The sequence below is a fragment of the Salvelinus fontinalis genome, chromosome 33, assembly GCF_029448725.1.
Source record: "Salvelinus fontinalis isolate EN_2023a chromosome 33, ASM2944872v1, whole genome shotgun sequence".
NCBI classification, from domain to species: domain Eukaryota; kingdom Metazoa; phylum Chordata; class Actinopteri; order Salmoniformes; family Salmonidae; genus Salvelinus; species Salvelinus fontinalis.
In genome coordinates, this window is record NC_074697.1 from 1,577,656 (window position 1) to 1,599,603 (window position 21,948).

The window sequence follows — 21,948 nt, forward strand, 5'->3', positions numbered from 1 at the left end:
TCCTCCCTCTCTCTCTCTGCTCTCCTCTCTCTCTGCTCCCCTCTCTCTGCTCTCCTCTCTCTGCTCTCCTCTCTCTCTGCTCTCCTCTCTCTCTGCTCTCTCTCTCTCTGCTCTCCTCCCTCCTCTCTCTCTGCTCTCCTCTCTCTCTGCTCTCCTCTCTCTCTGCTCTCCTCTCTCTCTGCTCTCCTCTCTCTGCTCTCCTGCTCTCCTCTCTCTCTGCTCTCCTCTCTCTCTGCTCTCTCTCTCTCCGCTCCTCTCTCTCTGCTCTCCTCTCTCTGCTCTCCTCTCTCTGCTCTCCTCTCTCCTCTCTCTCAGCTCTCCTCTCTCTCGCTCTCCTCTCTCTGCTCTCCTCTCTCTGCTCTCCTCTCTCTGCTCTCCTCTCTGCTCTCCTCTCTCTCTCTCTCTCTGCTCTCCTCTCTCTCTGCTCTCCTCTCTCTCTGCTCTCCTCTCTCTCTGCTCTCCTCTCTCTCTGCTCTCCTCTCTCTCTGCTCTCCTCTCTCTGCTCTCCTCTCTCTCTGCTCTCCTCTCTCTGCTCTCCTCTCTCTGCTCTCCTCTCTCTGCTCTCCTCTCTCTGCTCTCCTCTCTCTGCTCTCCTCTCTCCTCTCTCTCTGCTCTCCTCTCTCTCTGCTCTCCTCTCTCTGCTCCCTCTCTCTGCTCTCTCTCTGCTCTCCTCTCTCTGCTCTCCTCTCTCTCCGCTCTCCTCTCTCTCCGCTCTCCTCTCTCTCCGCTCTCCTCTCTCTCCGCTCTCCTCTCTCTCCGCTCTCCTCTCTCTCCGCTCTCCTCTCTCCTCTCTCTGCTCTCCTCTCTCTCTGCTCTCCTCTCTCTCTGCTCCCCTCTCTCTGCTCTCCTCTCTCTGCTCTCCTCTCTCTGCTCTCCTCTCTCTCCGCTCTCCTCTCTCCTGCTCTCCTCTCTCTCGCTCTCCTCTCTCTCGCTCTCCCTCTCTTTCTGCTCTCCTCTCTCTGCTCTCCTCTCTCTGCTCTCCTCTCTCTGCTCTTCTCTGCTCTCCTCTCTCTCCGCTCTCCTCTCTCTCCGCTCTCCTCTCTCTCCGCTCTCCTCTCTCTCTGCTCTCCTCTCTCTGCTCTTCTCTGCTCTCCTCTCTCTGCTCTCCTCTCTCTCCGCTCTCCTCTCTCTGCTCTCCTCTCTCTCCGCTCTCCTCTCTCTCCGCTCTCCTCTCTTTCTGCTCTCCTCTCTCTGCTCTCCTCTCTCTGCTCTCCTCTCTCTGCTCTTCTCTGCTCTCCTCTCTCTCCGCTCTCCTCTCTCTCCGCTCTCCTCTCTCTCCGCTCTCCTCTCTCTCCGCTCTCCTCTCTCTGCTCTCCTCTCTCTCCGCTCTCCTCTCTCTCCGCTCTCCTCTCTCTCCGCTCTCCTCTCTCTGCTCTCCTCTCTCTCTGCTCTCCTCTCTCTGCTCTCCTCTCTCTGCTCTCCTCTCTCTGCTCTCCTCTCTCTGCTCCCTCCATCCCCTGCATAGCACAACATGTAAAGTTTCCTCCTCTACATTTAGGTCCTTTCTTCCTCTTGCAAATCATTTCGCCATGAATGAGGAAAGGAAGCGCAATCCTTTAAGTTGATTTACAGTACAGTACAACTCTAAAACTTGGCAAGCCAAATGGGTATATATGTGCAGTGTGTGTGTGTGTGTGTGTGTGTGTGTGTGTGTGTGTGTGTGTGCGTGTACGAGCAGCAAACAGGAGCACTGTATTTTTTGAAGAGGTCTGTTGGCATGCAGAAACTCAATGCCCTTGTGTTTACAGTGTCCGCCCTGAGATCGGAGGGTTGTGAGTTCAATCCCCGGCCGAGTCATAACAAAGACTAAAACGTGATACGTCTCTGCTTGACACTCAGCATTAAGGAGATACAGTAAGGTCCTGTGATAGACTAGCGTGTGCTTGTACACCAAGCTGCCTCAGGAAAGAGGAGAAACGCTCCTGCCCTATGAGCCGTTCAGGCTCGGACAAGCCCAGGCTCGTATAAGGCCAGGCTCGGACAAGCCCAGGCTCGTATAAGGCTACTTACAGGCATACAGAAAGGCCTTGGTGTTATAATGTCTACGATGTGTCTGTCTGTCTGTCCTGTCTACGATGTGTCTGTCTGTCTGTCTGTCCTGTCTATGATGTGTCTGTCTGTCTGTCTGTCCTGTCTATGATGTGTTCTGTCTGTCTGTCTGTCCTGTCTATGATGTGTCAGTCTGTCTGTACTGTCTATGATGTGTCTGTCTGTACTGTCTATGATGTGTCTGTCTGTCTGTCCTGTCTATGATGTGTTCTGTCTGTCTATCCTGTCTATGATGTGTCTGTCTGTCTGTCCTGTCTATGATGTGTCTGTCTGTCTGTACTGTCTACGATGTGTCAGTCTGTACTGTCTATGAAGTGTCAGTCTGTCCTGTCTATGATGTGTCTGTCTGTCTGTCCTGTCTATGATGTGTTCTTTCTGTTCCAGGATCCAGCTCTAACAATGCTGACAAAGAAACCAGAAGACAACTAGATTGAGTCCCAAACGATACCCTATTCCCTATAAAGTAATGTGATCAGGGCTCAACGGGCTCTGGTCAAAAGTAGTGCACAAGTAGAAAGTCATCAGGAAGTCAACTGATAGGAAATAAAGTCTGTGTGTTTCACGCCTCCCTCAGCCAGCTGTTTGTTGGTGTAGAGGGAGAGGGAGCAGAGGGAGAGGGAGCAGAGGGAGAGGGAGCAGAGGGAGCAGAGGGAGAGGGAGGGAGAGGGAGGGAGCAGAGGGAGCAGAGGGAGAGGGAGGGAGAGGGAGGGAGCAGAGGGAGCAGAGGGAGAGGGAGGGAGCAGAGGGAGAGGGAGCGGGAGGGAGCAGAGGGAGCAGAGGGAGAGGGAGCAGAGGGAGCGGGAGGGAGCAGAGGGAGCAGAGGGAGAGGGAGGGAGCAGAGGGAGCAGAGGGAGAGGGAGGGAGGAGAGGGAGAAGAGGGAGAAGAGGGAGCAGAGGGAGCAGAGGGACAGGGAGCAGAGGGACAGGGAGGGAGCAGAGGGAGCAGAGGGAGAAGAGGGAGCAGAGGGAGCAGAGGGAGAGGGAGGGAGCAGAGGGAGAGGGAGCAGAGGGAGCGGGAGGGAGCAGAGGGAGCAGAGGGAGAGGGAGCAGAGGGAGCGGGAGGGAGCAGAGGGAGCAGAGGGAGAGGGAGGGAGCAGAGGGAGCAGAGGGAGCAGAGGGAGAGGGAGGGAGCAGAGGGAGCAGAGGGAGAGGGAGGGAGGAGAGGGAGAAGAGGGAGAAGAGGGAGCAGAGGGAGCAGAGGGAGCAGAGGGAGCAGAGCGAGAGGGAGCAGAGGGAGCAGAGGGACAGGGAGGGAGCAGAGGGAGAGGGAGCAGAGGGAGCAGAGGGAGCAGAGGGAGCAGAGGGAGAAGAGGGAGCAGAGGGAGCAGAGGGAGCAGAGGGAGAGGGAGGGAGCAGAGGGAGAGGGAGGGAGCAGAGGGAGAGGGAGCAGAGGGAGCGGGAGGGAGCAGAGGGAGCAGAGGGAGAGGGAGGGAGCAGAGGGAGCAGAGGGAGCAGAGGGAGAGGGAGGGAGGAGAGGGAGAAGAGGGAGAAGAGGGAGCAGAGGGAGCAGAGGGAGCGGGAGGGAGCAGAGGGAGCAGAGGGAGAGGGAGGGAGCAGAGGGAGCAGAGGGAGAGGGAGGGAGGAGAGGGAGAAGAGGGAGCAGAGGGAGCAGAGGGAGCGGGAGGGAGCAGAGGGAGCAGAGGGAGAGGGAGGGAGGAGAGGGAGAAGAGGGAGAAGAGGGAGCAGAGGGAGCAGAGGGAGCAGAGGGAGCAGAGCGAGAGGGAGCAGAGGGAGCAGAGGGACAGGGAGGGAGCAGAGGGAGAGGGAGCAGAGGGAGCAGAGGGAGAGGGAGCAGAGGGAGCAGAGGGAGCAGAGGGAGCAGAGGGAGAAGAGGGAGCAGAGGGAGCAGAGGGAGAGGGAGGGAGCAGAGGGAGAGGGAGCAGAGGGAGCGGGAGGGAGCAGAGGGAGCAGAGGGAGAGGGAGCAGAGGCAGAGGGAGCAGAGGGAGCGGGAGGGAGCAGAGGGAGCAGAGGGAGAGGGAGGGAGCAGAGGGAGCAGAGGGAGCAGAGGGAGAGGGAGGGAGGAGAGGGAGAAGAGGGAGAAGAGGGAGCAGAGGGAGCAGAGGGAGCAGAGCGAGAGGGAGCAGAGGGAGCAGAGGGACAGGGAGGGAGCAGAGGGAGAGGGAGCAGAGGGAGCAGAGGGAGAGGGAGCAGAGGGAGCAGAGGGAGCAGAGGGAGCAGAGGGAGAAGAGGGAGCAGAGGGAGCAGAGGGAGAGGGAGGGAGCAGAGGGAGAGGGACAGAGCAGAGGGAGCAGAGGGAGCAGAGGGAGAGGGAGCAGAGGGAGGGAGCAGAGCGAGAGGGAGCAGAGGGAGAGGGAGGGAGCAGAGGGAGCAGAGGGAGCAGAGGGAGCAGAGGGAGCGGAGGGAGAGGGAGCAGAGGGAGAGGGAGGGAGCAGAGGGAGAGGGAGGGAGCAGAGGGAGAGGGAGGGAGCAGAGGGAGCAGAGGGAGAGGGAGGGAGCAGAGGGAGCAGAGGGAGAGGGAGGGAGAGGGAGGGAGCAGAGGGAGAGGGAGCAGAGGGAGAGGGAGGGAGCAGAGGGAGAGGGAGGGAGAGGGAGGGAGCAGAGGGAGAGGGAGGGAGCAGAGGGAGCAGAGGGAGAGGGAGGGAGCAGAGGGAGAGGGAGGGAGCAGAGGGAGCAGAGGGAGCAGAGGGAGAGGGAGAGGGAGGGAGCAGAGGGAGAGGGAGGGAGCAGAGGGAGCAGAGGGAGAAGAGGGAGCAGAGGGAGAGGGAGGGAGCAGAGGGAGAGGGAGGGAGCAGAGGGAGAGGGAGGGAGCAGAGGGAGCAGAGGGAGAGGGAGGGAGCAGAGGGAGAGGGAGGGAGCAGAGGGAGAGGGAGGGAGAGGGAGGGAGCAGAGGGAGAGGGAGGGAGAGGGAGGGAGCAGAGGGAGAGGGAGGGAGAGGGGGAGGGAGCAGCTGTATAGTTCTTGATTCTATGGCATCATGAGATCACTCTATGCTCTAGATGGATGAGGCAACATACCGCCTCGTCCTACACAAACACACCTTCTTCCCCATTCGACCGTGACGTAACTGCTGGCGCCTGGTCCAGAGTGGGTTCACTGAGACTAGAACCAGATATACAATAGAAATGTGACTCACCACCTGGATTCGGGTCTTATGTGGCAAAATGTGAAATTGTGTTTTTTACATTGGATAAAAGCAGAGACTCAGAGCTAGAAAATGGTACAGCATACACTGCAGTTGAGGAACAATGAGAAAATGATTCTGCTTTGAAAGTTGACAAACTTGTAAACTCACTTTTGAGAAAATGGCCTTTGAATGTTTTGCTATCTAGTGAAGAGCTCTTCATTGTCTCCACCCAATCAGCATCGATCACACCCTCTACAGCTTTAGCCCCACCCACCTGGTTTCGCTCTCAGAACGAACACCTGACACTCTGGCCGATGATTTGTTTACCTCTGGATAACCAGCCTAACCAGCACTGCTGGCAACAATTTCATTATGGGTTTTTTTGCAGACGTTTACTGACACCAGCCATATTCAACGGGTGTTGTACACACGTCACGTAACGTTAGCTAACGAACCAGTCAGCTAACGTTAGCTAACGAACCAGTCAGCTAACGTTAGCTAACGAACCAGTCAGCTAACGTTAGCTAACGAACCAGTCAGCTAACGTTAGCTAACGAACCAGTCAGCTAACGTTAGCTAACGAACCAGTCAGCTAACGTTAGCTAACGAACCAGTCAGCTAACGTTAGCTAACGAACCAGTCAGCTAACGTTAGCTAACGAGCCAGCCAGCTAACGTTAGCTAACGAGCCAGCCAGCTCACCTTAGATAACGAGCCAGCCAGCTAACGTTAGATAACGAGCCAGCCAGCTCACGTTAGATAACGAGCCAGTCAGCTAACGTTAGATAACGAGCCAGCCAGCTAACGTTAGATAACGAGCCAGCCAGCTAACGTTAGATAACGAGCCGGCCAGCTCACGTTAGATAACGAGCCGGTCAGCTAACGTTAGATAACGAGCCGGCCAGCTCACGTTAGATAACGAGCCGGCCAGCTCACGTTAGCTAACGAGCCAGCCAGCTCACGTTAGCTAACGAGCCAGCCAGCTCACGTTAGCTAACGAGCCAGCCAGCTCACGTTAGATAACGAGCCAGCCAGCTCACGTTAGATAACGAGCCAGCCAGCTCACGTTAGATAACGAGCCAGCCAGCTCACGTTAGATAACGAGCCAGCCAGCTCACGTTAGATAACGAGCCAGCCAGCTCACGTTAGATAACGAGCCAGCCAGCTCACGTTAGATAACGAGCCAGCCAGCTCACGTTAGATAACGAGCCAGCCAGCTAACGTTAGATAACGAGCCAGCCAGCTCACGTTAGATAACGAGCCAGTCAGCTAACGTTAGATAACGAGCCGGCCAGCTAACGTTAGTGGAAAGATGACTGAACCAGGTTTTCCACTAGGAAAACCTCCCAGTCCTTAATGACAAGCATACCCATATCATGATGCAGCCACCACTATGCTTGAAAATATGAAACACTACACACTATTAATGCTCACAGAGTGAGTCCATGCAACTTATTATGTGACTTATTTATCAAATGTTGACTCCTGAACTTATTTAGGCTTTCCATAATAAAGTGGTTGAATACTTATTGACTCAATACATTTCGGTCGTTCTTTTTTTATTAATTTGTAAACATTTCTAAAAACAAAATTCCACTTTGACATTATGCGGTATTGTTTGTAGGCCAGTGACCCACAAATCTAAATGTCCTCCATTTTAAATTCAGGCTGTAACAAACTGGAGAAAGTCAAAGGGTGTGAAGACTGAAAGCCTTATAGCTATGCATGATGCTGACTCGGTAATTATATAGTATCATTAATTTATTAAATATATTTATTTATTTATTATTAAAATGATTTATTTATTTTGAAGGGGGGTCCACATACTATTATATATATATATATATATATATATATATATATATATATATAGTGCTTTTGGAAAGTATTCAGACCCCTTGACTTTTTCCACATTTTGTTACGTTACAGCCTTATTCTAAAATGGATTAAATAAAAAGCATCAAGTCTGGAGGAAACCTGGCACCATCCCTAAGGTGAAGCATGGTAGTGACAACGACGCTAAGCCAAGACAGCACAGGAGTGGCTTCGGGACAAGTCTCTAAATGTCCTTGAGTGGCCCAGCCAGAGCCTGGACTTGAACCCAATCAAACATCTCTGGAGAGACCTGAAAATAGCTGTGCAGCGACGCTCCCCATCCAACCTGACAGAGCTTGAGAGGATCTGCAGAGAAGAATGGGAGAAACTCCCCAAATACAGGTGTACCAATCTTGTAGCATCAAACCCAAGAAGACTCAAGGCTGTAATCGCTGCCAAAGGTGCTTCAACAAAGTACTGAGTAAAGGGTCTGAATACTTATGTAAATGTGATATTTCAGTTTTTTATATTTAATACATTTGCAAAAATTTTCTAAAAACCTGTTTTTGCTTTGTCATTCAGGGTATTGTGTGTAGATTGACGAGGGAAAAAATTATTAATCAATTTTAGAATAATGTAAAATGTAACGACATGTGGAAAAAGTCAAAGGGTCTGAATAGACTGTATATCCCTATAACCATTCATGATGCCTGATGCCTTCCCAGAGATCGGATAGCTCCCAGGGGGGACTCCTGGCAGAGCTACTCTGAAAAGGAGGGAACATGGGCCCTCGAGCCTGGAGAGATGAAGGAGAAGGAGCGAGAAAAGGAGGGAACATGGGCCCTCGAGCCTGGAGAGATGAAGGAGAAGGAGCGAGAAAAGGAGGGAACATGGGCCCTCGAGCCTGGAGAGATGAAGGAGAAGGAGCGAGAAAAGGAGGGAACATGGGCCCTCGAGCCTGGAGAGATGAAGGAGAAGGAGCGAGAAAAGGAGGGAACATGGGCCCTCGAGCCTGGAGAGATGAAGGAGAAGGAGCGAGAAAAGGAGGGAAGAGAAGGAAGAGAGACAGGGAGAGTTTTTGCAGCTCCTCTCTTCTCCTCCTTGTCCTCCCAGCTCCTCTCTGTGAGGCAGTGAATCCCCCTCCTCCTCGTCCTCCCAGCTCCTCTCTGTGAGGCAGTGAATCCCCCTCCTCCTCGTCCTCCCAGCTCCTCTCTGTGAGGCAGTGAATCCCCCTCCTCCTCGTCCTCCCAGCTCCTCTCTGTGAGGCAGTGAATCCCCCTCCTCCTCGTCCTCCCAGCTCCTCTCTGTGAAGCAGTGAATCCTCCTCCTCCTCGCCCTCCCAGCTCCTCTCTGTGAAGCAGTGAATCCTCCTCCTCCTCCTCCTCCTCCCAGCTCCTCTCTGTGAGGCAGTGAATCCTCATCCTCCTCCTCCTCCTCCTCCTCCTCCTCGTCCTCGTCCACCCAGCTCCTCTCTGTGAGGCAGTGAATCCTCCTCCTCCTCCTCCTCGTCCTCCCAGCTCCTTTCTGTGAAGCAGTGAATCCTCATCCTCTTCCTCCTCGCCCTCGTCCTCCCAGCTCCTCTCTGTGAGGCAGTGAATCCTCCTCCTCCTCCTCCTCGTCCTCCCAGCTCCTCTCTGTGAGGCAGTGAATCCTCCTCCTCCTCGTCCTCGTCCTCCCAGCTCCTCTCTGTGAAGCAGTGAATCCCCCTCCTCCTCCTCCTCGTCCTCCCAGCTCCTCTCTGTGAGGCAGTGAATCCTCCTCCTCCTCGTCCTCGTCCTCCCAGCTCCTCTCTGTGAAGCAGTGAATCCCCCTCCTCCTCTTTCTACTATGAGGCTGTGAGTAACTCAACCCCAGGCTGAAGGGGACGCATCTGTAGCAGCAGGTATGCACTCTCTGGAGGAACACTGTCATGTTGAGTCCCAAATTACACCCTTTTCCACTTTATAATGCTTAAGACCAGAGTCCATGGTGCACTATACAGTATGGAATGAGGTGCCAAATGGGACATACCTTACTGCACTGCAGCAGCACCGAGGCACGTTAAAATAAACCGCTTTTCCATGTAGGTGTTTGATTACAGTGAATGTTTCTCTCCCCGATAGAAAGACAGGAAAAATCACACTAAACCATGTTATGAAAACAACAAAAATATGTTTTAGGTGAGAAGAGACATCGGTCTGAAGACGAAATACATGTGAGCACCACAATGCCTACTCCACCCATGCTCTACCAAGGTTTTACACCACCACAATGCCTACTCCACCCATGCTCTACCAAGGTTTTACAGCACCACAATGCCTACTCCACCCATGCTCTACCAAGGATTTACAGCACCACAATGCCTACTCCACCCATGCTCTACCAAGGTTTTACAGCACCACAATGCCTACTCCACTCATGGTCTACCAAGGTTTTACAGCACCACAATGCCTACTCCACCCATGCTCTACCAAGGTTTTACACCACCACAATGCCTACTGCACCCTTGCTCTACCAAGGTTTTACAGCACCACAATGCCTACTCCACCCATGCTCTACCAAGGTTTTACAGCACCACAATGCCTACTCCACCCATGCTCTACCAAGGTTTTACAGCACACAGCTTTGACCTACTACAGGAGCTATGTTGGTATTGTACTTCAAACTATGTGAAGGCAGGTTGTTTAGGATTTAAACCTTCTCCAACAGCCTGATTCATACTCTTCATAGGGATAACGGACTTCACAGTGTCCTGCTATTAAATGATGTGTACGGGTATGCAAAACATTACTTTGTTTTGTTTTTTTGGTATATGTATTATATATATTTGGTATGCCAGGGCTAAGAACAGCCCCTAGCCGTGGTATATTGGCCATATACCACACCCCCTCAGCCCTTATTGCCTAATTGTAATGTTGTATAACAATTTTGCATAATCACCTTCTGGGGAAAAAACTATGGAAATTAAAAACAACAATTATGTTTTCTCATACCCAATCAGCATTCAGGGCTCAGACCACCCGGTTTATAATGCAGCATAACACATGTTCTCCTTGCGAATACTCACAATGTCATGTGTTTTATTGATTTTATTTATTGACAAGATCCCAGCTCATAATCCTACTGATCACTGCTCAAAGCAAATTGGCAAGAGCAAGGGAACTGAAGAAAATATTTACTATGAGACACAATGTAGCTGGCTAGATGATTACAGGAGCGCGAGGATGAGAAGGGTTCTGAAATATTCTCTCTCTCGCCAAGATGAGGTATTTCTATTCTCAAAGATTTTACAGATGATGAACTAAAGATAAAACATTTTGCTAAAAGTATTATAATATTATTGATCGATGACTTTTTTTCAAATCACCCAGTATGTGTGGGCAGAACTGAAAAAGTGTGAGCGAGCAAGGAGGCCTAAAAACCTGACTCAGTTACACCAGCTCTGTCAGGAGGAATGGGCCAATATTCACCCAACTTATTGTGGGAAGCTTACTGAAACGTTTGACCCAAGTTAAACAATTTAAAGGCAATGCTACCAAATACTAATTGAGTGTATGTAAACTTCTGACGCACTGGGAATATGATGAAAGAAATAAAAGCTGAAATAAATAATTCTCTCTACTATTATTCTGACATTTCACATTCTTAAAATAAAGTGGTGATCCTAACTGACCTAAAACAGGGAATTTTTACCAGGATTAAATGTCAGGAATTGTGAAAAACTGAGTTTAAATGTATTTGGCTAAGGTGTATGTAAACTTTTGACTTCAATTGTATATATATATATTCTTATTATTGGTGTCCTTAAGTAGTGGTTTCTTTGCAGCAATTTGACCATGAAGGCCTGATTCACGCCATCTCCTCTGAACATTTGATGTTGAGATGTGTCTGTTACTTGAACTCTGTGAAGCATTTATTTGGGCTGCAATCTGAGGCTGGTAACTCTAATGAACGTATCCTCTGCAGCAGAGGGAACTCTGGGTCTTCCTTTCCTGTGGCGGTCCTCATGAGAGCCAGTTTCATCATGGCGCTTGATGGTTTTTGCGACTGAACTTGAAGAAACTTTCTAAGTTCTTGAAATTTAACTGATTGACTGATCTTCATGTCTTAAAGTATTGATGGAATGTCTTTTCTCTTTGCTTATTTGAGCTGTTCTTGCCATAATATGGACTTGGTCTTTTACCAAATAGGGCTATCTTCTGTATACCACCCCGACCTTGTCACAACACAACTGATTAGCTCAAACGCATTAAGAAGGAAAGAAATTCCACAAATTAACATTTGACAAGGCACTGCTGTTAATTTAAATGCATTCCAGGTGACTACCACATGAAGCTGGTTGAGAGAATGCCAATAGTGTGCAAAGCTGTCATCAAGGCAAAGGGTGGCTATTTTGAAGAATCTCAAATATAAAATATAGAATATATTTTGATTTGTTTAACACTATTTTGGTTCCTACATGATTCCGTGTGTGTTATTTAATAGTTTTGATGTCTCACTATTATTCTACAATGTATAAAACAGTAAAAATAAAGAAAAACCTTTGAATTAGTTGGTGTGTTCAAACTTTTGACTGGTACTGTATATGGCACAGTTGTTCATTTTTCGGTCCTTAAATTAAACTTTTTTATTCATCAAAATTTTCTTGAACCAAATTTGGTCTTTAATGCCGACAGACTAGTTCCTGACTTCTCCCCGTTCCACTTGCCTCTTCCATTTTTGACTAGTTCCTGACTTCCACTTGCCTCGTCCATTTTGACTAGTTCCTGACTTCTCCTTGCCTCGTCCATTTTGACTAGTTCCTGACTTCTCCTTGCCTCTTCCATTTTGACTAGTTCCTGACTTCTCCTTGCCTCTTCCATTTTGACTAGTTCCTGACTTCTCCTTGCCTCGTCCATTTTGACTAGTTCCTGACTTCCACTTGCCTCTTCCATTTTGACTAGTTCCTGACTTCTCCTTGCCTCTTCCATTTTGACTAGTTCCTGACTTCCACTTGCCTCTTCCATTTTGACTAGTTCCTGACTTCTCCCCGTTCCACTTGCCTCTTCCATTTTGACTAGTTCCTGACTTCTCCTTGCCTCTTCCATTTTTGACTAGTTCCTGACTTCTCCTTGCCTCTTCCATTTTGACTAGTTCCTGACTTCTCCCCGTTCCACTTGCCTCTTCCATTTTTGACTAGTTCCTGACTTCTCCCCGTTCCACTTGCCTCTTCCATTTTGACTAGTTCCTGACTTCTCCCCGTTCCACTTGCCTCTTCCATTTTGACTAGTTCCTGACTTCTCCTTGCCTCTTCCATTTTGACTAGTTCCTGACTTCCACTTGCCTCTTCCATTTTGACTAGTTCCTGACTTCTCCCCGTTCTACTTGCCTCTTCCATTTTTGACTAGTTCCTGACTTCTCCCCGTTCCACTTGCCTCGTCCATTTTGACTAGTTCCTGACTTCTCCTTGCCTCTTCCATTTTGACTAGTTCCTGACTTCCACTTGCCTCTTCCATTTTGACTAGTTCCTGACTTCTCCCCGTTCTACTTGCCTCTTCCATTTTTGACTAGTTCCTGACTTCTCCTTGCCTCTTCCATTTTTGACTAGTTCCTGACTTCTCCCCGTTCCACTTGCCTCTTCCATTTTTGACTAGTTCCTGACTTCCACTTGCCTCTTCCATTTTGACTAGTTCCTGACTTCCACTTGCCTCTTCCATTTTTGACTAGTTCCTGACTTCTCCCCGTTCCACTTGCCTCTTCCATTTTGACTAGTTCCTGACTTCTCCCCGTTCCACTTGCCTCTTCCATTTTTGACTAGTTCCTGACTTCCACTTGCCTCTTCCATTTTGACTAGTTCCTGACTTCTCCCCGTTCTACTTGCCTCTTCCATTTTTGACTAGTTCCTGACTTCTCCCCGTTCCACTTGCCTCTTCCATTTTGACTAGTTCCTGACTTCTCCTTGCCTCTTCCATTTTGACTAGTTCCTGACTTCTCCCCGTTCCACTTGCCTCTTCCATTTTGACTAGTTCCTGACTTCTCCCCGTTCCACTTGCCTCTTCCATTTTTGACTAGTTCCTGACTTCCACTTGCCTCTTCCATTTTGACTAGTTCCTGACTTCTCCCCGTTCCACTTGCCTCTTCCATTTTGACTAGTTCCTGACTTCTCCCCGTTCCACTTGCCTCTTCCATTTTGACTAGTTCCTGACTTCTCCCCGTTCCACTTGCCTCTTCCATTTTGACTAGTTCCTGACTTCTCCCCGTTCCACTTGCCTCTTCCATTTTGACTAGTTCCTGACTTCTCCCCGTTCCACTTGCCTCTTCCATTTTGACTAGTTCCTGACTTCTCCTTGCCTCTTCCATTTTGACTAGTTCCTGACTTCCACTTGCCTCTTCCATTTTGACTAGTTCCTGACTTCTCCCCGTTCCACTTGCCTCTTCCATTTTTGACTAGTTCCTGACTTCTCCCCGTTCCACTTGCCTCTTCCATTTTTGACTAGTTCCTGACTTCTACCCGTTCCACTTGCCTCTTCCATTTTTGACTAGTTCCTGACTTCTCCCCGTTCCACTTGCCTCTTCCATTTTGACTAGTTCCTGACTTCTCCCCGTTCCACTTGCCTCTTCCATTTTTGCGGTACTGCTGCAATTAGTTGGTTGAAATTTTGGGTAGAGCAGACATTTCCATATATTTTTGTTAGCTGCATGTCTTGCATAACTCCACCAGTCCTATTTATGATATAATTTACATAGATTATACCTTTAAAAAAAAAAAATCCCCAAAAATGTATTTTTTAATTCATTAGTATATTTGAGTTTCACCACAATATTTGTTGTACTATTTTAAACTAAAGACTAAAGAGTTCATCAGGGTGAGTTTTCCACAAATAGACAGCTATTTTCCTTTCCATGGTAACAAGATCTTACCTATTTTTGCTAACTTTCTATTACCATCAATTGTAATGCAATAACGTATTTATTTCGGGATATGAATAATGAGTATGTCCACTTCACCGTCAGACCATTTTATTGGTAAACTACACGATAATGTTCTAGGCATATATATATATACATTTCAGTCGTACTTTATCAAAATACTTTTCAAAGTCTGCTAGCTGCGCGACTTTGTATAAGCAAGCTAACGTTAGGTCACGTTAGCTAGCTAGCTACGTAGCTAGTCAAAATATATGTTTGTATTTATTGATTAACCTCAGCTTGAATACCACCATATAGTTAGCTATATACAGTAGTCTAGGTTTGTTCCATAGACGTCTCATGACTGGCAGCACGGTAGAAGCAGCTGTTTCTAAGCAACCGACCCGGTGTTAGAATTATACGTTTTGTCTGAAGGAAGATATTAGCATCGTCAGAAATGCTACAAAAAGGTAGCAGATTGTTGGTTCTTAATGAACAGAAAGATAATCTATAAATGTAATAAAAATTGTTGCACCTACAAATTTAGTCAATCCAGTATTTTTTTTAATCCCAATGGTCCGTTTACGGACGCTATAGTCTTGTTTTGATCTGACGTCTAGAATTTGAGCTTAGTAGGCGCAATAAATACTCTTAAAACTCAATTGCTAACAACCCTGTAAATTTTCCGGTATGTGGTTCTCGGTAACGGCCGGACGGCTCACGACGAGAGGCGGGATGTGTGATGTGTACCTCCAATCAAGTTGATTTGCGAATTTTCATCGAGATTGGTGACATATGGGCATAGATATGGTAGAGATGGTATTGAGATTTTAATTTAACACTGAGCTTTAACCATTGACTAATATAGTATTTGTGTTTGTATTTATTTTGGATCCCCATTACTCTCCCTGGGGTCCAGCAAAATGAAGGCAGTTATACAATTTTAAAAACATTACAATACATTCATAACAGATTTTACAACATATTAAGTGTGTTCCCTCAGGCCCCTACTATACTACCTCATATCTATCCGGTTTTAAATCTGATTCTACTGCTGGCATGAGTTACTTAATGTGGAATAGAGTTCCATGGAGTCATGGCTCTATGCAGTACTGTGTGCCGCCCATAGTCTGTTCTGGACTTGGGGACTGTGAAGAGACCTCTGGTGGCATGTCTTGTGGGGTATGTATGGGTGTCTGAGCTGTGTGCTAGTAGTTTAAACAGACCTCTGGTGGCATGTCTTGTGGGGTATGTATGGGTGTCTGAGCTGTGTGTTAGTAGTTTAAACAGACCTCTGGTGGCATGTCTTGTGGGGTATGAATGGGTGTCTGAGCTGTGTGTTAGTAGTTCAAACAGACCTCTGGTGGCATGTCTTGTGGGGTATTCATGGGTGTCTGAGCTGTGTGCCAGTAGTTTAGACAGACAGCTCAGTGCTTTCAACATGTCAATCACTCTCATAAATAAAAGTGGTGATGTAGTCAATCTCTCCTCTACTTTGAGCCAGGAGAGACTGACCTGTATATTATTAATGTTAGCTCTCTGTGTACATCCAAGGGCCAGCCGTGCTGCCCTGTACTGAGCCAATTGCAATTTTCCTAAGTCCCTCTTTGTGGCACCTGACCACACTACTGAACAGTAGTCCAGGTGTGATAAACTAGGGCCTGTAGGACCTGCCTTGTTGATAGTGCTGTTATGAAAGCAGGGCATCGCTTTATTATAGACAAGACTTCTCTCCATCCTAGCTACTGTTGTATCAATGTGTGTTCACAGACGCTGGAGTAAAACAAGCTTATATTTTGGGTTCTGATGGGGTACGAATGTTGAACTAAAAGCTCATATCATTTATAAGTCCAAAAATGGATGTAGCAACTGCAGATGGATCCTTTTAAATGGAGGTGACAAGGTGCAGCTAACCTATTCTACTGTCACTCACACAGTGACACATATAAGATAGTGAAAGCCTCCCGGGTGGGGCAGTGGTCTAGAGAACTGCATCGCACTGCTAGCTGCGCCACCAGAGTCTCTGGGTTCGCGCCCAGGCTCTGTCGCAGCCGACCGCAACCGGGAGGTCCGTGGGGCGACGCATAATTGGCATAGCGTCGTCCGGGTTAGGGAGGGTTTGGCCGGTAGGGATATCCTTGTCTCAGTATGTAAAATGTAATAAAAATGTATGCACTCTACTGTAAGTCGCTCTGGATAAGAGCGTCTGCTAAATGACTAAAATGTAAATGTAAAAATGAAAGACAAGGTAAAGGACACTAGATGTCACTTACCAGTTTAGCTACATCTATCATAATGCATGAAATGTATTGTGAGATTTATGTTATAATTGTACGTGGTCCCTGTCAAATAAATCATATTTGGATCCCCATTACCTTTTGGCAGCTACTCTTCCTGGGGTCCGAACACATTAAAGCACTTCCTGGGGTCCAAACACATTAAAACACTTCCTGGGGTCCAAACACATTAAAACACTTCCTGGGGTCCAAACACATTAAAACACTTCCTGGGGTCCAAATACATTAAAACACTTCCTGGGGTCCAAACACATTAAAACACTTCCTGGGGTCCAAACACATTAAAACACGTCCTGAGGTCCAAACACATTAAAACACTTCCTGGGCTCCAAACACAATTACACTGTAAGGTCGATGCCCCGTGGAAATCTAATTAGAATCAGATAAACATCACCATAACAATCTATCAGCTTAAGCTAGAGAGAGATCAGTTTTAGAGAGATCCGTTTTAGAGAGATCCGTTTTAGAGAGATCCGTTTTAGAGAGATCCGTTTTAGAGAGATCCGTTTTAGAGAGATCCGTTTTAGAGAGATCCGTTTTAGAGAGATCCGTTTTAGAGAGATCAGTGTTAGAGAGATCAGTGTTAGAGAGATCCGTTTTAGAGAGATCCGTTTTAGAGAGATCCGTTTTAGAGAGATCCGTTTTAGAGAGATCCGTTTTAGAGAGATCCGTTTTAGAGAGATCCGTTTTAGAGAGATCCGTTTTAGAGAGATCCGTTTTACATTGGATGCGTCTAAATCCACCACATCCGCCTATGTAACACGACCACATCTGCGGTGAAAGGTGACAGAGCTAGAGCTGTGTTTGTCAGACCATGAGACATCCTGAAAACTAGTCCGTTCATAAAATCTTGTGTAGCGTCCGAACGGTTTAGCCTAGAGACTACTATGAGCCCTGTTTTGCTCGAGGACACTCACAGGACTGGTCCCCCGGTACCAGATAGAACATTTTATATATATGGAGACTGTTTACTGACAAAAATAAGGGGTCAAGGAACTTACATCACATAAAAAACTAGAAGCAACATTATTACACCACTACATATCTACAATACAAAATGTATAATACCACCATACAACAATGTTATAACGTACGTGTGTGTGCTAGCGTGTGTGCTAGCGTGTGTGGTTGTTTAATATATAAATAAACAACCCTTTCCTCCTCAGGAAGCTGGAGCCACAAAGCATGATTGTGATGTTGAGTGTGACACACACCCAATAGGTAGTGTCATTGATCGAAGCAGATAGAAGCAGATAGAAGCAGATAGAAGCAGCTAGAAGCAGGCAGAAGCAGGTAGAAGCAGGTAGAAGCAGCTTGACGCAGATAGAAGAAGCTAGAAGCGGGTAGAAGCGGGTAGAAGCAGCTAGAAGCAGGTAGAAGCAGCTTGAAGCAGATAGAAGCAGCTAGAAGCGGGTAGAAGCGGGTAGAAGCGGGTAGAAGCAGCTAGAAGCGGGTAGAAGCGGGTAGAAGCGGGTAGAAGCAGCTAGAAGCAGCTAGAAGCGGGTAGAAGCAGGTAGAAGCAGGTAGAAGCAGCTAGAAGCAGATAGAAGCGGGTAGAAGCGGATAGAAGCGGGTAGAAGCGGGTAGAAGCAGCTAGAAGCAGCTAGAAGCAGCTAGAAGCAGATAGAAGCAGATAGAAGCAGATAGAAGCGGGTAGAAGCGGGTAGAAGCGGGTAGAAGCAGCTAGAAGCAGATAGAAGCAGATAGAAGCAGCTAGAAGCGGGTAGAAGCGGGTAGAAGCAGGTAGAAGCAGCTAGAAGCAGATAAAGCATCCTTTATCAGTGTGACCATCTTTGTGGTTAGCAAGGGAGCTTGACTTCACTGGGCAACGTCTCTCTCTGTCTCTCTCTCTGTCCTCACAAACATACCCCCGTCTGTAAACATATCAGTTGACAGTGGAAGCGAAGCAGGGGAGCTTACAGGCGGGAGAGCTTACAGGCGGGAGAGCTTACAGGCGGGAGAGCTTACAGGCGGGAGAGCTTACAGGCGGGGGAGCTTACAGGCGGGAGAGCTTACAGGCGGGGGAGCTTACAGGCGGGGGAGCTTACAGGCGGGAGAGCTTACAGGCGGGAGAGCTTACAGGCGGGAGAGCTTACAGGCGGGGGAGCTTACAGGCGGGGGAGCTTACAGGCGGGGGAGCTTACAGGCGGGGGAGCTTACAGGCGGGAGAGCTTACAGGCGGGAGAGCTTACAGGCGGGAGAGCTTACAGGTGGGGGAGCTTACAGGTGGGGGAGATTACAGGTGGGGGTGGTTGCTTTGGCTGACTGTCTTTCTGAGAACGGTCAGAGGGATGGCAGCTTTAAAGAGAGACTCAGCAAGTCCTGAAACAGTTGGATCGATATCAGACTACATCAGCTACTTTGGCATTAGACCCCGCTGGGCACATTCTAGGCCATCTCTGTGTTTATCTTCTGATCTATAGCTAAAAAGGTTGTCAATTGGTCTGTCTGCTCTCTAGTCCACAGGGCCATCCATGTCTGCTCTCTAGTCCACAGGGCCATCCATCCATCTCAGTTTAAAGAAGGAGAGGGGGATGAGAGGCATAGAAGGAGAGGGGGAATAGAGGTAGAGAAGGAAGCGAAAGAGAGGGGGAATAGAGGTAGAGAAGGAAGCGAAGGAGAGGGGAATAGAGGTAGAGAAGGAAGCGAAAGAGAGGGGGAATAGAGGTAGAGAAGGAAGCGAAGGAGAGGGGAATAGAGGTAGAGAAGGAAGCGAAGGAGAGGGGAATAGAGGTAGAGAAGGAAGCGAAAGAGAGGGGGAATAGAGGTAGAGAAGGAAGCGAAGGAGAGGGGAATAGAGGTAGAGAAGGAAGCGAAGGAGAGGGGAATAGAGGTAGAGAAGGAAGCGAAAGAGAGGGGGAATAGAGGTAGAGAAGGAAGCGAAGGAGAGGGGAATAGAGGTAGAGAAGGAAGCGAAGGAGAGGGGGAATAGAGGTAGAGAAGGAAGCGAAAGAATGAAGGAAGAGAGGCAGTAGCAGAAACCTGCTCAGTTCATATGAAAGACGTCCACTCTGTCTAATCTGTCCTGCAGTTCCTACCAGACACACCTGCTCCGTCTAATCCATCCTGCTTCATGCATTTCAATTAGATTGAATGATTAGAAGATTGGCCGATTACATTGTTTCCTAAACATGTCTACATGTAACAGCTATCTGCAATGTCCCTCATTATCTGTCTGCTCTGTCTGTCTGTCTGTCTGTTCTGTCTGTCTGTCTGTTCTGTCTGCTCTGTCTGTCTGTCTGCTCTGTCTGTCTGCTCTGTCTGCTCTGTCTGTCTGCTCTGTCTGCTCTGTCTGTCTGCTCTGTCTGCTCTGTCTGTCTGTCTGTCTGTCTGTCTGCTCTGTCTGCTCTGTCTGCTCTGTCTGCTCTGTCTGTCTGTCTGTCTGTCTGTCTGTCTGTCTGTCTGTCTGCCTGTTTGTCTGTCTGTCTGTCTGTCTGTCTGTCTGTCTGTCTGTCTGTCTGTGTCTGTCTGTCTGTCTGTCTGTCTGTGTGTCTGCCTGTCTGTCTGTCTGTCTGTCTGTCTGTCTGTCTGTCTGTCTGTCTGTCTGTCTGTCTGGGTCTGTCTGCTCTGCCTGCTCTGTCTGCTCTGTCTGCTCTGTCTCTGTGTGTCTGTCTCGCTCTGTCTGTGTGTCTGCCTGTCTGTCTGTACAGGGCTTGGTCACTGAGGACCTTTGCTTTGAGCAAGCAGACAGAGCAGATCTTGGTGAGGAACGTTGGGGAGCTTATAGCCCTCTCTGTCAGGGAGAATAAATCAACCACTGTTTTCTAAGCAGCTAACTCTCCCCTCCCCTCTCCTCTCCTCTCCTCTCCTCTCCTCTCCTCTCCTCTCCTCTCCTCTCCTCTCCTCTCCTCTCCTTTGCCATCCTCTCCTATCCCCTCCTCCCCTCTCCTCTCCTCCCCCCTCCTCCTCCTCTCCTCCTCCCCTCCTATCCTCTCCTCCCCTCTCCTCCCCTCTCCTCCCCTCCTCTCCTCCCCTCCTCCTCCTCTCCTCCTCCTCTCCTCTCCCCTCCTTTCCCCTCTCTCCTCTCCCCTCCTCTCCTCCCCTCTCCTCCTCTCTCCTCCTCCCCTCCTATCCTCTCCTCCCCTCCCCTCTCCTCCTCTCTCCTGTCCTCTCCTCTTTGAAGCCCAGTGTCCTGGAGAGATATCAGTGCAGAATATTAAATAAGCAGAACACCATTACTCATTAAGAGAGGAAACATTTGATGTAACAAACGCTCTTTTGTATACAGCAGCTAACCAATCAGCCCCACTGAGAGACAGAGCGAGAGAAAGAGAGAGAGAGAGTGAGGGGGGGATAGAGAGGGGGAGAGAGGAGGAAGAGGAAGGGTTACAGGAAATAAACACCTGCATCCTCTCTTCCTCATAAACACAGAACAAGTTTAGGACACAGACCAAAACAGACCCAAATCACATGTTATCGTAATATAATTTCCCATTTGTGAAACAGACAGACAGTCGCTAGTGGGCCACCCTTCCATTTGGATAATGACACACTGCAGGAGAGATCAGACCTGTCAAACGCATTACTAAAAGATCATATTTTACCTTGATTGCTGCGCACTTAAAATCACAGCTATTTGCCCTTTTTATTTATTTTTGATATAATGGAAGTATTTTAAAATGATGATTTTGATTGCGCATGGACTGTTTCTTCCCAGGGTTAAATGTTTGTCTGTACTCATTGGGTTATCGCTCAGGAAAACACATCGTTAACTACCGCACATCTATATTTCATAAAAGAATGATTCAATACAAAACCAGAACAAAAAAAAAGCAAGGATTTTCTGGGGGATTTTAATGACATTTTATCCATAGAATTGTCCCTTTGACATATTTGACATTTGTATCTAAAAGCAGAATTGAGAAATAAATCTATCAAAGTTGGCATATTTACAACATTGTGGCTTTACTCAGGCCTCCTTTAGTAACTCTAACAGAAATCCACTTTGGAACTTTAATATTTCCGTAGAGTACGTTATGTTCAACTAAATATATATGCCTACAGTACCAGTCAAAAGTTTGGACACAATTTTCTACACTGTGGAATAATAGTGAAGACATCAAAAAAAATTCTACATTGTGGAATAATAGTGAAGACATCAAAACCATGAAATAACACATATGGAGTCACGTAGTAACCAAAAAAAACAATTCACAGAGAATTATCTACCGACGTGGATGACAGGGAGGAGTGGAGAACAGGCCGACGTGGATGACAGGGAGGAGTGGAGAACAGGCCGACGTGGATGACAGGGAGGAGTGGAGAACAGGCCGACGTGGATGACAGGGAGGAGTGGAGAACAGGCCGACGTGGATGACAGGGAGGAGTGGAGAACAGGTCGACGTGGATGACAGGGAGGAGTGGAGAACAGGCCATGTGGATGACAGGGAGGGGTGGAGAACAGGCCGACGTGGATGACAGGGAGGAGTGGAGAACAGGCCGACGTGGATGACAGGGAGGAGTGGAGAACAGGCCGACGTGGATGACAGGGAGGGGTGGAGAACAGGCCGACGTGGATGACAGGGAGGGGTGGAGAACAGGCCGACGTGGATGACAGGGAGGAGTGGAGAACAGGCCGACGTGGATGACAGGGAGGAGTGGAGAACAGGCCGACGTGGATGACAGGGAGGGGTGGAGAACAGGCCGACGTGGATGACAGGGAGGGGTGGAGAACAGGCCGACGTGGATGACAGGGAGGGGTGGAGAACAGGCCGACGTGGATGACAGGGAGGGGTGGAGAACAGGCCGACGTGGATGACAGGGAGGAGTGGAGAACAGGCCGACGTGGATGACAGGGAGGAGTGGAGAACAGGCCGACGTGGATGACAGGGAGGA